The following is a 12,924-nucleotide window of genomic DNA, read 5'->3' on the forward strand; positions in this document are numbered from 1 at the left end:
CTCTGTCTGCTTGTGAAGGTGCCAGTGGTGAGACTACACTGATATGGCTACATCACCACTAGGAAAGGGAATTTAGGGCTGTCAAAATTGTTGCATGTGTGAAAGTGCCTTGCTGCAGGTGCTCTTTGCTGTGGTTTGCTGGCATTTATAGAATAGAGCCAATAGAGCTATTGGCATTTCAGGAGATGCCTGATGCCTTGCAAGATTGGCTTCTGGAAATAAGGAATCTACTTTATATCACAATGACTGTCACCTGCACTCTCTGCTCCACTAAAGTGCATTTATCGTAAGGCTGCATCAAACAAATGGAGTCATAAACTGCACCGTCCCCAGGGCAATTGGATGAATTAAAATCACAGAATGATTTGGGTTGGAAGTAACCTTAAAGGTCATCTAGTTCCCACCCCTCTGCCATGGGCAGGGACACCTTCCACTATCCCAGGTTGCTCACAGCCCTGTCCAGCCTGGCCTGGAACACTGCCAGGGAGGGGGCAGCCACAGCTGCTCTGGGTGACCTGTGCCAGGGCCTCACCACCCTCACAGGGAAGAATTTGTTCCTTATGTCTAATCTAAATCTCCCCTCTTTCAGTTTAGCACCATTACCCCTCATCCTATCCTTACACTCCCTGATGCAGAGTCCCTCCCCATCTTTCCTGTAGCCCCTTTCAGCCCTGGGAGGCCGCTCTACGGTCTTCCCGGAGCCTTCTCTTCTCCAGGCTGAACACCCCCAACTCTCTCAGCCTGTCCTCACAGGGGAGGTTCTTCAGCCCCCTGAGCATCTTCATGGCCTCCTCTGGACCTGCCCACACCTTCTTGTGCTGGTGCCCCTAGATCTGGACACAGCACTGCAGGTGGGGTCTCATGAGATCAGAGTAGAGGGGGAGAATCCCCTCCCTCGCCCTGCTGGCCACACTGCTCTGGATGCAGCCCAGCACACGGTTGGCTTTCTAGGCTGCGAGTGCACATTGCTGGCTCACAGGCAGTTTTCCATCCACTAGTAAAGTCCTTCTCCTTGGAGCTGCTCTCAATCCACTCCTCGCCCAGCCTGTTTTTGTGCTTGGGGCTGCCCCAACCCATGTGCAGGACCTTGCACTTGGCCTTGTTGAACTCCATGAGGTTCACAAGGTCCCACATCCCCAGCCTGTCCAGGTCCCTCTGGATGGCAAATCCCTTCCCTCCAGCATTTCAGCTGCACCACACAGCTTGGGGTCATCAGTGAACTTGCTGAGGGTGCACTCAATCCCACTGTCTGTGTTGCCAGAGATGTTAAACAGCACTGGTCCCAGCACTCTGCCCCCTGAGGATGCCACTCGTCACTGCTCTCGACCTGGTCATTGAGCCATTGTCTGCAACTGTTTGAGTTTGACCATCCAGCCAATTCCTTATCCACCAAGTGGTCCATCCACCAAATCCATGTCTCTCCAATGTAGAGACAAGGATGTCATATGGGATAGTGTCAAACACTTTGCACAAAGTCCAGTTAGATGATGTCAGTTGCTCTTCCCTTATCCACCTATGCTGTAACCCCGTCAAAGTATTCTATCAGATTTATCAGGCATGATTTGCCCTTAGTGAATCCACATTGGCTGTCACCAGTTCCTCCTTATTTTCCATGTGCCCTAGCATAGTTTCCAGAAGGATATCCAAGACAATGACAAATGCTGCCAAAGGGTATTGGTGTTGGGCTGCTGGACCTGTGGTCTCTGGCAAAGCCCAAGAAACAGTCTTGTCTCAAGGAGAGTTCAGAGTTATTGTTCTCAGTAACTGAGGGGAACTGGGTTCCTGTTTCCTCTGCCTTTGCTATCAAAGGGGCAGCCAGGCTCTGCAATAAAGTCTGCTGAGTCTCCACACCTTTGAGAATGGAAAGTTTTGTATCTTCAAATTTAACTTTCACAGGTCTTCCCTCCGCTGCTCCAAAATTCAGCTAAATAAAATAGAGATCAAAACATGCAGCAAAATTGTATGGGTCCTATGCAGCTCCTGCTGAAATCAGCAGTGACAAAACTCCTTGTCATTCAAATGGCACGAGACTAGGCATATACTTATACATTTTGGCTCTGCATTGTTATAACATTCTTTGCATGTGTCCATTTATGGACGTTTTATGTTACATAGGCTTATACAGGTATGTACACCTAGGAGAGATGAGCACCTGTTTATCTGCAGGCAGCAAATTTGTGCCTGTGTACATGTATATGTATACTCAGTCTGTGCTGCCAAGATATGTTTAAATTGATATAAGGCCAGGACTTTGTGAAGTGTGTATCCCCATAGGTGTAGCTAGTCTGCTTTCAAATTGCAGAAGCCAGTTCTAGATCTAAGCTGTAATGGAGACCTTGGATTTATAAGACCTTCTCTCTTGGTGGCTCTTTGTGTAGAATAACCGTGTGATGCAAAATCTGAAATTGGTGATGGATTGTTATCTGCTGGTCTGCAAGAATTACCATTAGGTAAAAGCTCCTTGTACGATGCCATTTTATTTTACAGGTGGGCAGCCATCTGAGGGGAAGCTTTAATTTGAGAGAGTCTGTACTTAGCAGCAGCAGTTCAGAGCCCTGCCACATCCTTTCCCTTGCCCTCTTTTGTTCCTTTCTAAAAATATGTATTAGGAGGCCCTTCAAATGGGAGGAGAAGTCAAGGAGGGTAACCCTGTATCTGTTCACAGTGGCAATGGCTGACCAGATCTTAGCTGACTACAGCCTTGTGCTGACAACCTTGGAAATGATCCCGTGCTAGGAAACAAAGGAGAGGGGTTTTGGTAGTGCTGCTCTCAGGCACTCAGCTCCCATGGAGGAACTGTGACCCTGTGGAAGGCCAGGAGCAGGAGTTACACATAGGCCCTGATGCTCAAAGAATGACTCAAAATCAGAGCAAGGTGAGCAGTGCATCTGTTCATACCCAGAAAAAATCCATCCACTGCACCAATGTGAGCTGTACCGAATCGGTCGCTCAGCCACAGCCACCTGTGGCTGCGTGTGCATACACAGAAATTATACTGCCCCATCTCCAGCAATCCCCTTCTCACCTGGTGCACCTCTTCCCTTTCCCCAGACCCATCCTCTCCATTTGCCTATCTCTGTCTCCAAAGAAATCACTAAGTGAGAGATACATTTCTTCTCAGCATCATGCTGACCCCCTTTCTCCTCCCCTCAAGCCCAGAAATTAATTAAATGATGTCACGCTTGATTTTATCTGATTTGGAAGCAATTCATCACCCTTTTGCTGGTTCTATTAGTCTAAGCGATCAGCACATTAATTCATTTGTGAGACTAAGCTCAAGGGTAATTACAGTGAGGAAGCTTAATGCCTAAACGTGTTAATGTCTGTAATCAGAACTATTTTCTCAGTGCAGAACAATTGTTAGACAATTACACTTGGATATGATTGCCCTGGTAGGCAACAGACGCTGTGTCAAGAGGGGAATAGCAGAAGCTTGTTTTGCAAGTAGTGTATTATCAGCAAATTTGACTCTTTGCAATCTCTCTTTTTCTAGATTCTGCACAACACGCCCCTTCCTCAGGTTTTGCATTATTAAATAAGTTGAAAAGTCATCTCTCTCTCTCTTTTTCAGGCTGGGTAGTGTGGGGCACAGAGGAAAATAGACTCCTCTGCTTTTTTCTGACATAAATGTCACAGGCTTTTGCTTCTGGTGTCCTGGTTTATGTCCATGAAAAGGAATAATTAATTTAATAGGCAGCCCTTTGCTTCCCAGTAGACGCTCTTTTTTTTTTTTTTTTTTTTTTTTTTTTTTTTTTTTTTTTTTTTTTTTTTTTTTTTTTCTGTTCAACAATCAGTGCTTTCCAGTCAAAAGATATCTAGGACCGTATGAAGTTTAGGATTGAGATTCTCCCTCTTTTGCCCATCTGGAGGACTCTTTGTTGACATCATGGTGGGGGAGTGTCCTGCCAGGGTAATTCTGGGCTTATTTTAAAGGAGAAGCAGATGTTGATCAAGGGACCCATAGGGGCAGAGTGGGACCACACAACCATAGCAAGGGGCACAAAATCTTTAAGGGCAAGGTTGTTTCACAAAATCACAGAATCATCAAGGTTGGAAAAGACCTTGAAGATCATCTAGTCCAACCATTAACCTCACACTGACAGTTCCCAGCTATACCAGATTCCTCAGAGCTATGTCAACTTGACTTTTAAACCCCTCCAGGGATGGGGACTCCATCACTGGTCTGGGCAGCCAATTCCAACACCTAACAGCCCCTTCTGGAAAGAAATGCTTCCTAATATCCAGTCTAAACCTTTCCTGGTGCAACTTTAGGCCATTCCCTCTTGTCCTAGTGCTTATTACTTGGTTAAAGAGACTCATCCCCAGCTCTCTGCACCCTCCTTTCAGGGAGCTGTAGAGGGCGATGAGGTCTCCCCTCAGCCTCCTCTTCTCCAGACTAAACCCCCCCAGTTCCCTCAGCCGCTCCCCGTACGACCTGTGCTCCAGACCCTGCACCAGCTCCGTTGCCCTTCTCTGGACACGCTCGAGTCATTCAATGGCCTTTTTGGAGTGAGGGGCCCAAAACTGAACCCAGTCATTGAGGTGCGGCCTCACCAGTGCCGAGTACAGGGGTGAGATCCCTTCCCTGTCCCTGCTGGCCACGCTATTGCTGACACAAGCCAGGATGCCATTGGCCTTCTTGGCCCCCTGGGCACACTGCTGGCTCCTGTTCAGCCGGCTGTCAATCAACACCCCCAGGTCCCTCTCTGACTGGCAGCTCTCCAGCCACTCCTCCCCAAGCCTGTAGCGCTGCTGGGGGTTGTTGTGGCCCAAGAGCAGCCCCTGGCATTTGCCCTTAGTGAAACTCCTCCAGTTGGGCTCAGCCCATGGCTCCAGCCTGGCCAGGTCTCTCTGCAGAGCCTCCCTACCCTCGAGCAGATCAACACTCCCACCCAGCTGGGTGTCATCTGCAAACTGACTGAGGGTGCACTCGATCCCCTCGTCTAGATCATCAATAAAGATGGTGGCCTGGGGGACACCACTCGTGACTGGCTGCCAACTGGATTTAACTCCATTTACCACACTTTGGGCCCAGCCATCCAGCCAGTTTTTTACCCAGCAAAGCATGTGCCCATCCAAGCCTTGAGCAGCCAGTTTCACCAGGAGAATGCTGTGGGAAACGGTGTCAAAGGTCTTACTGAAGTCAAGGAAACAACATCCACAGCCTTTCCCTCATCCAATAAGGTCACCCTGTCGTAGAAGGAGATCAGGTTTGTCAAGCAGGACCTGCCTTTCATAAACTTTTGCTGACTGGGCCTTTCTTCTTTTTCTCTTCTGACTGAGGTGTCAGTGCCTTTGACCAGAAAGCTTCTAGCTTGATGTCAGGTATGCTAAATGTGTCTATTTACTTCATGGCTAGCTCCAGAAGGAAGTGAGAAACTTACTGCTAAATGTACAGAGTTCAGCTTTTAAGAAAAAAAGGCACCTGCCCACAGCCCAGCAATAACCTCATCTAGGCTGCACAGCACATGTGATATACAGTGCTGATGGCTGCTGATCATGGGGGATGAGCAGGCGCACCACAGGCTGCGTGGGTGCCATGCTGCAAAGGGGTTTCAGGGAAAGGTACAGCCCTGGCTCCTGCCTGCCAGGGTGGGCTGTGGTGGAACCAGTGTTGCTTGGCCATACAGAGGCTGCTACCTTTATGCAGCAGGCAGAGGACAGGAGCATGGCTAGGGGTAGGGATCAGGAGCATAGCAGTGAGCACAACACCACAGGAGGAGCAATCCCACCCGCAGTGTGGACCAGGTGAAGGTGGGGGCCGCCCAGCACCTGCAACCCAGTGCTGCTGGTTCAGGGCAATTCAGCCTTGTGGGACTGATCCCTGCCCGCCTTATCCCTTCCTGCAACTGGTGTGTGGCATTTGCAGGCAAGTTTTGTTTAACCTCTTCTCTCCAGATAGAAGCTCTCCAGAACCAAGGATGAATTTGCTGCAGTCTCTGTGAGCTGGGTGGTGTGTCCAGCCAGAGGGTGTCCAGGAGCCCCACAAAGTCATTTCTCTTTCTCCCTGGGCAGCCACAGTGACTTCCACTGTTGCTGAGCAAGTCTGAGCACTTGTGCTTTTCAGCTGGGCAGAGATTTTATTTCCACTCAACCTGGAGGCCCTCCAATGCACAAGGCACTGTACCTTGTAGAAATTCTCATTTGGGGTAATGTCCCATACACTGCTGGTCTTGAAAAAATGCATTTCTTGGTATTTGAAGAAAAGCCTCTAGCTGTGCTGGATTGGCAGTGTCCTCAGAGGCCCCTGTGTTAGTCCTTAGCATCAATCTCAGCCTCCTGCCACAAATGAGGCAGGGGAGGAAATGAGTTTACAGTGATGTGTTTTGCAGACACAGTGAAGCTTGTGCCAGTGACAACCCCAAGAAGAGTTGTCTCCTGAGACGCTTTCAGAAGGCTGTCTACACTCAGAGGAAGGTAAGAATGAATCTAAAGTTTCTGTTGTCATTAGTGGCATAGTTGAAGAACTATTTTTTTTTTTTTTTTTCCTTAAAAGAGCAATCCTCTCTGGTCTCCAGGTGGACTTGCAAAGGGACTGTGGCAATGACCTCTTCCTGTCTTCACATCTAATTTAGCAGGACAGGCATTAGCACCTCCCTGCTTTCTGCAAAACCTAGGATACAACAAAACCCTGCTGGGGTGCCCTCTGAACAACACAGGAACAGGGACGCTCTGTAACAACAACCCTCTCCTGACATCAGGAGAGCAGGGAGGCTCTGCAGGTGGGAAAGACAACATGGCCTGGGCGACTGCAAGCAATTGCTGTCCCAGCCAATGACTTGCTTCAGTGTGACCCTTTGCCTGTTCAGGCTTGTTTCTAGTCCAGTCTTTGGGTTGGATCGCTTGGGAGCTTCCCAGGAGAGAGCACCAGTGTGTGCCAAGGGTTTCATACGGTGCCCAGCACGCCAGGGAGAGCAGCCTCACAGGGGCAGGGTGGGAGACCTGCCTAGAGGGCTGTGAGGGCTGCTCCTGCCAAGGGGAGCGGTGCGGCTGGGGCAGGCTGCATGGGGACAAGATAGGCAAATTTGTCCTGCTGAGGCAGCCCGGGGCATGGTGATGGCTGGGTTTGCTGTCTGTCTTCCCAGTAGGGTCTTGCTGTAGGCTTGCTAAGGAGTGTGGCACGGCAGGCGGATTTTGACAGAATGGCGTGAAAACTAACATGATATCTCCACTGTTGAATGAGTTAAAAAATAATGAAATTCAGGGCAATCTCACATCTGTTCTTGCCTAGCTATCAGGTCTGACAATAGGGAATGTAAGCACAATAGGATGTTATGTGGAGAGGTCTGAATTTTGCTTTGTTTCTTCTCCTTTATGCTGGAATACCTTCTCAGCAGTGTAGAAAACCCATTTCTCACCCTTTCACGGTCTCCTGGCAGATCTTTGAATATTAATGCTGTCACCAGCTTCCATGAGTTGAAGTGATCTTTGTGGGGTTGATGAAGATTGTAGGACACAAGTGATGTTCCTCTGCCTCCCCCTCTCCTGTTCAGGCACCAAGCCAAGCACAGGGTGCTCACCTGCTCTGCAGGGACCCTGGCCTGGGAATCAGGAGATCAGAATTTGTTTGTTGGCTCTGGCACTGGCTTGCTGCAGAAGCTTAGGCAAGGCATCTTCTCCCATCTTTTGCTGGCCTCATGATCTTAATCCAAAGTCCCTCTGGTCCTTGCTCTGCTGATGAAGTCGAAAGCACGTTAACTCTGTTATTCAGAAAGGCACTGAAGCCTGAGATGGCTGAGGCCATTGGACCATCCAGGGTCTCCAAATTTTCCCTCTGCTCCCCAGGTTGTAAGGAGTAGCAGGAGACATAGCCCGTCCATTTTGTTATGGATGTTACTCCTCAAAATTAGTCCCAAGTTACTGTAGATACCATTTGAAACGATGATATTTGAACAATAGCTTCTAAAATATTCACCTACTCCTCCACATTTTGTCTTTATTAAAAGCTATAGAATATTTCTAATGTGACAGGAAACATGCTTCATTGTTTCTCCACTATATTTGACTGAAATGAAGCTGTTTCCCTGCACAAAGGTACCCACCTCTGAGCAGTTTGCTATTCTGAGCCCTGTTAAATTTGAAGTCTAACTTATTTTAACTATTGTGGTCTCAGAGAGCTACCTTGTGAAGTTCTTCCATGCAATTAAAGCTTGATTGAGTTTTACCCCATTTACCAACAGACACCCAGAACACTATGTGGATTCAAATGAAGTAGAAAAGACAATCGGTTGAATCAATTAGGAGATTAATATCTCCATACTCTCTCCTGCATTTGATGGTTAGATGATTTGTGCCCACAAGAATGCAGTCTCCTTCTCCATCACGTATTTAGCCAGAAGTGATGGGATAACAGATGCAGTAAGAAGGAAAAATTAAATCGCTTAGGAGGTCCCAGATGCCTGTGCTCCCAGCGAAGCCTGCTGAGCCCTGCTGTGCCCAGCGAGGCTGGCTGCAGTGCTGGGCTGCGAGGTTCATGCCACAGCCCTGTCTCCACACCCAGCCCATCCACCAGCATCCCCCCGTGGGAAGGGATGTCTCCCCATGCATTGCTGGGGCAGCGCTGTGCAAAAGCTCTCAGAGGTGTCCATCCCACCTGCAGTGTTAAGGGATGGCTGCCTAATGCTCTTCCCACGGGTGTGCTGGTCAGGGAGGTCACAGGCAGGTACAAGCCAAACTGCTGTGTGGATGACTTGAGTGGTGAGGTTTTGCTGAGAACAAACCAGTGCGTATCACCATGATTCAAGAGGTAGAAACTTGCTGTTAGTGTTGCCACCCTGGTTGAGATGAATGGGGTAGGGGCAGGCCTCTGTGATGCCTGGGGTATTGCAGCTTCACAGCCTCAGGGGTTGCAGCCACTGTGCTGCAAAGCAAATAGCTGCCTGTATCGATTTACATTGCAAATGCACAACTACAAGCCACCTGCAAACTTCTTTGCAAATTTGTTTGACTGCAAAACCCATCACAAGAATGAAACTCCTTGCTCACAGAATTCAGTTCCTTTGCCCCTGGTTATGGCTTACAGAACCAAAGAAAACAACTTTTTGTGGTGCAGGAATGGTAAACTTATTGAGACTGAATTATTTTTCCTTGTCACACAGCAGCGAGTGCTGGAGGATTCCACCGGCATCGGTACAGAATCACCACTGGGCTAAAAATAGCTGGAGACCACAGAGCTGTGGGGAGAGGAGCGGCAGTGCTCAGCTGGACACCTGAGGTCTCCTCCAGCCAAAGTGAGCCATCCCTCCCAGCCTCACCGCTATGCACAGCTTCACCCTTAACCAAAGCTGTCTTAACAAATCCATCCACATACTGTTTGGTGTGACTTATCGACCTGTCAGTGAGCAAATGTGGGTGTGTTGGTGTGGGCAAGCCAGGACTTGCTGGGTTAGCTTGTTAGCTGCTTCTGCTGCCCTTGAGGACTTGGGGGCCTGCTCAGACCATGGTAACTCTGCTGTGTACCAGCACTGGAAAATTACTCTGTTGTTACTCCTGCCTTCCATCCATGATCATTTTCTCCCTCGTGGTTATAAATACGTTTTAATCAAAATGAGCATGTTTTACTCTTCTCTGTAAACAATGCAAAATGCAATGCAAACATGTCACTGTCTGCTGCTTGGTATTTCTGCATAATCTGGCAATCCTGCACAGAGCAGATAAAACAGCAGAGAAGGAAAGTTCTTACCTCATTTCTCTCTTCTGACCAAGACAATACATCTAATGGCAGGACACGCAATCTGTCTGTCCCAGATACACAAACATTTAATCTCTAAGTCTGGCTAATATTACTGCTGTTGGGGTCCTAGGAGGCTCAGTTGTCCCTGGTTCCTGCCACAACTTCTGGTTCCAGGTTGGTAGCCGTCACCACCCCATCAAACACTCTGATTTGAGCAAATCAGCAAATTCAGACATGAAAATATTTCTCCTTTCCTGCTGCCCTGCTCCCTCCTCATTGCCGCATCCCTCCTTCCAAAGGCCACATTGCACAGCATGGCAATGTTTCGGTGGATGGCTTGGCTTGTGTGTTAGTGCAGACCTGCATGGATGTGTGTGTGTCCATTTGCTCAGGCTCTCCCAAAATGCCTCGTTCAGCTAACTGACTCACCCTGCTATAGCACGCTCAGCATCTCTTAGAAAGTGTCAATTTACCTTCCTGCAAACCTGGAGCAGAGAGGGAGCAGCCCAACAGCGACAGGCTGGGGGTTTCTGGTTGGTTTCTCCAGGCTGTCGGGGCAGCACATTTGTAAATGGCATTTTACAGACAGTGGTGCAGGTGGGGGTGACCTTTGGGTAAGATTGATGGCACTACTCAGCGTTAAGTCATACTAAGTATGTATTAATTAACTGTAGTTTGTTTTCCTTGGTTTGGCAGGATTTGGGTTTTGCCACAACCCCTTTGAAACATAAAGCAGTGATGTGGCATTCAGCGCATTGATCAGATGGGGAGTCCAGATGTGCCATCTGGTAAATTAGAAGGTAACAGGGGAAGGAAACAACTCCTCTATGGAAAGCTGCTCCCATACATAGCAGAGGAGGAGCGAAGGGCAGGTCATTTCCATCCCTGGGTGCTGCTTCGTGCTTCTCAGAGCCAACGGTGTGCAGGACGGGTTGCTGCTGACTGTCGGGGTGTTTGAGTCGTAGGGGCCCATTGCAGGCAAACAGGGCTTCGCTGGAGCTGGGTCGTGTTTGCTTTCCAGGTTGCCTTCCCCATGCAAGGCCTTCAGCCATTGTTCAGCTGCTGAGGAGAGATGGGGCAGTACCGTGGTGTTCAGCACAACCAGGCTTGCCAGGGCAGAGGGAGAGAGGCAGAGCAGCAGAGACAGAGCCAGGTGCCAGAGCAGCAGGTCACCAAAGAGATCAGTTTGTTTTTCATGCCGCACAGCTTCTTTCTTCATCCCTCTCGCCCTCCCCTGTTCTCATCCCCTCCCCAATCCTGGTCCCTGCTTTGCCAAGAGCACACTTTGGTACAAAGGTCTGAAAAACCAGGACCATGTCTATTCTGTGGGAACAAAAGGTTTCCTTTGTTGTAATTCCTCTGTTCAGCTCTGCACAAGGCCCTCGCATGGGGCACAGCGCCACGCGCCCTATGTGATGGGGACAAAAGCAGATTATTGTGGGGATGGCTGAAAGGAAACCATGACTCGTTCCCTTTCTGCTACAGTCTTGTTGACTTGATGGTGCTTTGCAGGAAACAATTCATACAGGTTTTCTCTGTATAATAATTGTAAAGACTTTTCTTGGTGGGAAAAAATCAGGGGATAGAGAGGGAGGCTTTATCTCAGGGACAAACAAAGTTTTGCCAGAAACAGTTTATGCAAAATTAAATGATTGCTTCCTGCTTCCCAAATGTTGTCTCTCAGTGTCGTGGCCCTGATTCAGCATGGAGGACAGGACGATGCGAAGGGCTGCGGGCTCAAAGGCTGTGTTAACCTCTCATTTAACTGCTGGCCCATGACAGGAGAGTGGAGTGTGGCAGAGAGAGGGCAGCAGCTGGACTGCTTTGCTAAGACCATCCTGCTACACACCTTGATTTGATGTTGGTGTTTGGTTTGGGTTTTTTTTAAACTTCTTTTTGCATATATTTAGAAAAAAGTAGGCCTGGATTAAAGGTCACGATTAACATGCACTTGACACCTCTTGGCCTTCTGCAGCCCCCTGCTGCTATCTGCCTCTCAGCCTGCTGTCCTGGTGCTTCTGTGGCCACTCTAGTGTCCTCCAGCGTTGGCTACTGTGGGTGGCACAGCAATAGAAACACCCAGTTTTACAGGTGGTTTTTTTTTCTGGTAAGGAGAGGCGGCTTTTGCAGTTGTGCTGGCTGTTTGTCAGCTGTTCCTCTAGAGGGGTGAGCAGGCAAGACAGGTTGGGGCCACAGAGTGGGTGTCCCTTTTGGAGGTGCTGACTGTCCCCTGGAACAAGGACTTTGGCAGGGCTTTAATGATCAGGGTTAAACCCAGCAGTGCCCTGCTCTGGAGTATGCTACTGCTTTGCACAACTAAGGGAGAAGATGGGTTTGAACTGTTTAAGGTGAGTTTAAACAGCAACAGGGGAGGTTTAGACTGGACATTAGGAAAAAATTTTTCACAGAAAGAGTGGTCAGACAGTGGAATAGGCTGCCCAGGGAGAGGGTGGAGTCACCATCCCTGGATGTGTTTAAGGGTCGTTTGGATGAGATGTTGGGGGATATGGTGTAGGGGAGAACTTTGTAGAGTAGGGCTGATGGTTGGACTCAGTGATCCCAAGGGTCTTTTCCAACCTGAATGATTCTGTGAATGGAGGGTTGCAGACAGCATGGAAACAGTTTTTTAAGTATAAACTTTTTTTTTTTTTCCTAAGTAGTGACATGTAAAGACTCATGCCAGCCCTCCAACTTGGGCTGCCACCATGCCAGAGGACTTCACCCAGGTGCCTGTTTCCAGCAGTAGCATCTCTTGGAGGATGTGGAGACTCCCCACACATGGACTGAGGGGCTCTTCCAGTGGAAAATTGCTCTCACAGGCATTCCTGACTCTGCCCACGCAATTCGCCTTTATCTATCTCCCCTGTCTCCCACCACATCATAACCCCCATCTCCCTTATCATTTTTCTCTGTGGCTGCTGAGATAGTCAGGCTGTTACACAGTGGCCTGCAACTGAGACGTCTCCTTGGTGGCTGCACTGGAGGCTGGAGAGGGCTCCAGCTCAGAAGCAGCATTTCCCCAGGTGAGTGAGGGCTGTTGGATGTTTTTGTCTCCTTTCTGGCCAACCTTCAAAATCAGTTTTGCCCTGGGAAGGAACAAGCCATGCCTGCAGGAGAACAATAGGTTACCCCCTTGGGGCAGGCGGGAGGGAGGGAACACCTAGGGCTGCACCAACACTCCAGTGTCCCCAGGAACAACCTGCCTGGGGGATCTTGTGTAGGGAGCTTACCCACAACCCCCGCCCCCCCCC

The sequence above is a fragment of the Athene cunicularia genome (assembly GCF_003259725.1).
Source record: "Athene cunicularia isolate RWA chromosome 7 unlocalized genomic scaffold, athCun1 chr7_part1, whole genome shotgun sequence".
In the NCBI taxonomy this organism is placed as follows: Eukaryota; Metazoa; Chordata; class Aves; order Strigiformes; family Strigidae; genus Athene; species Athene cunicularia.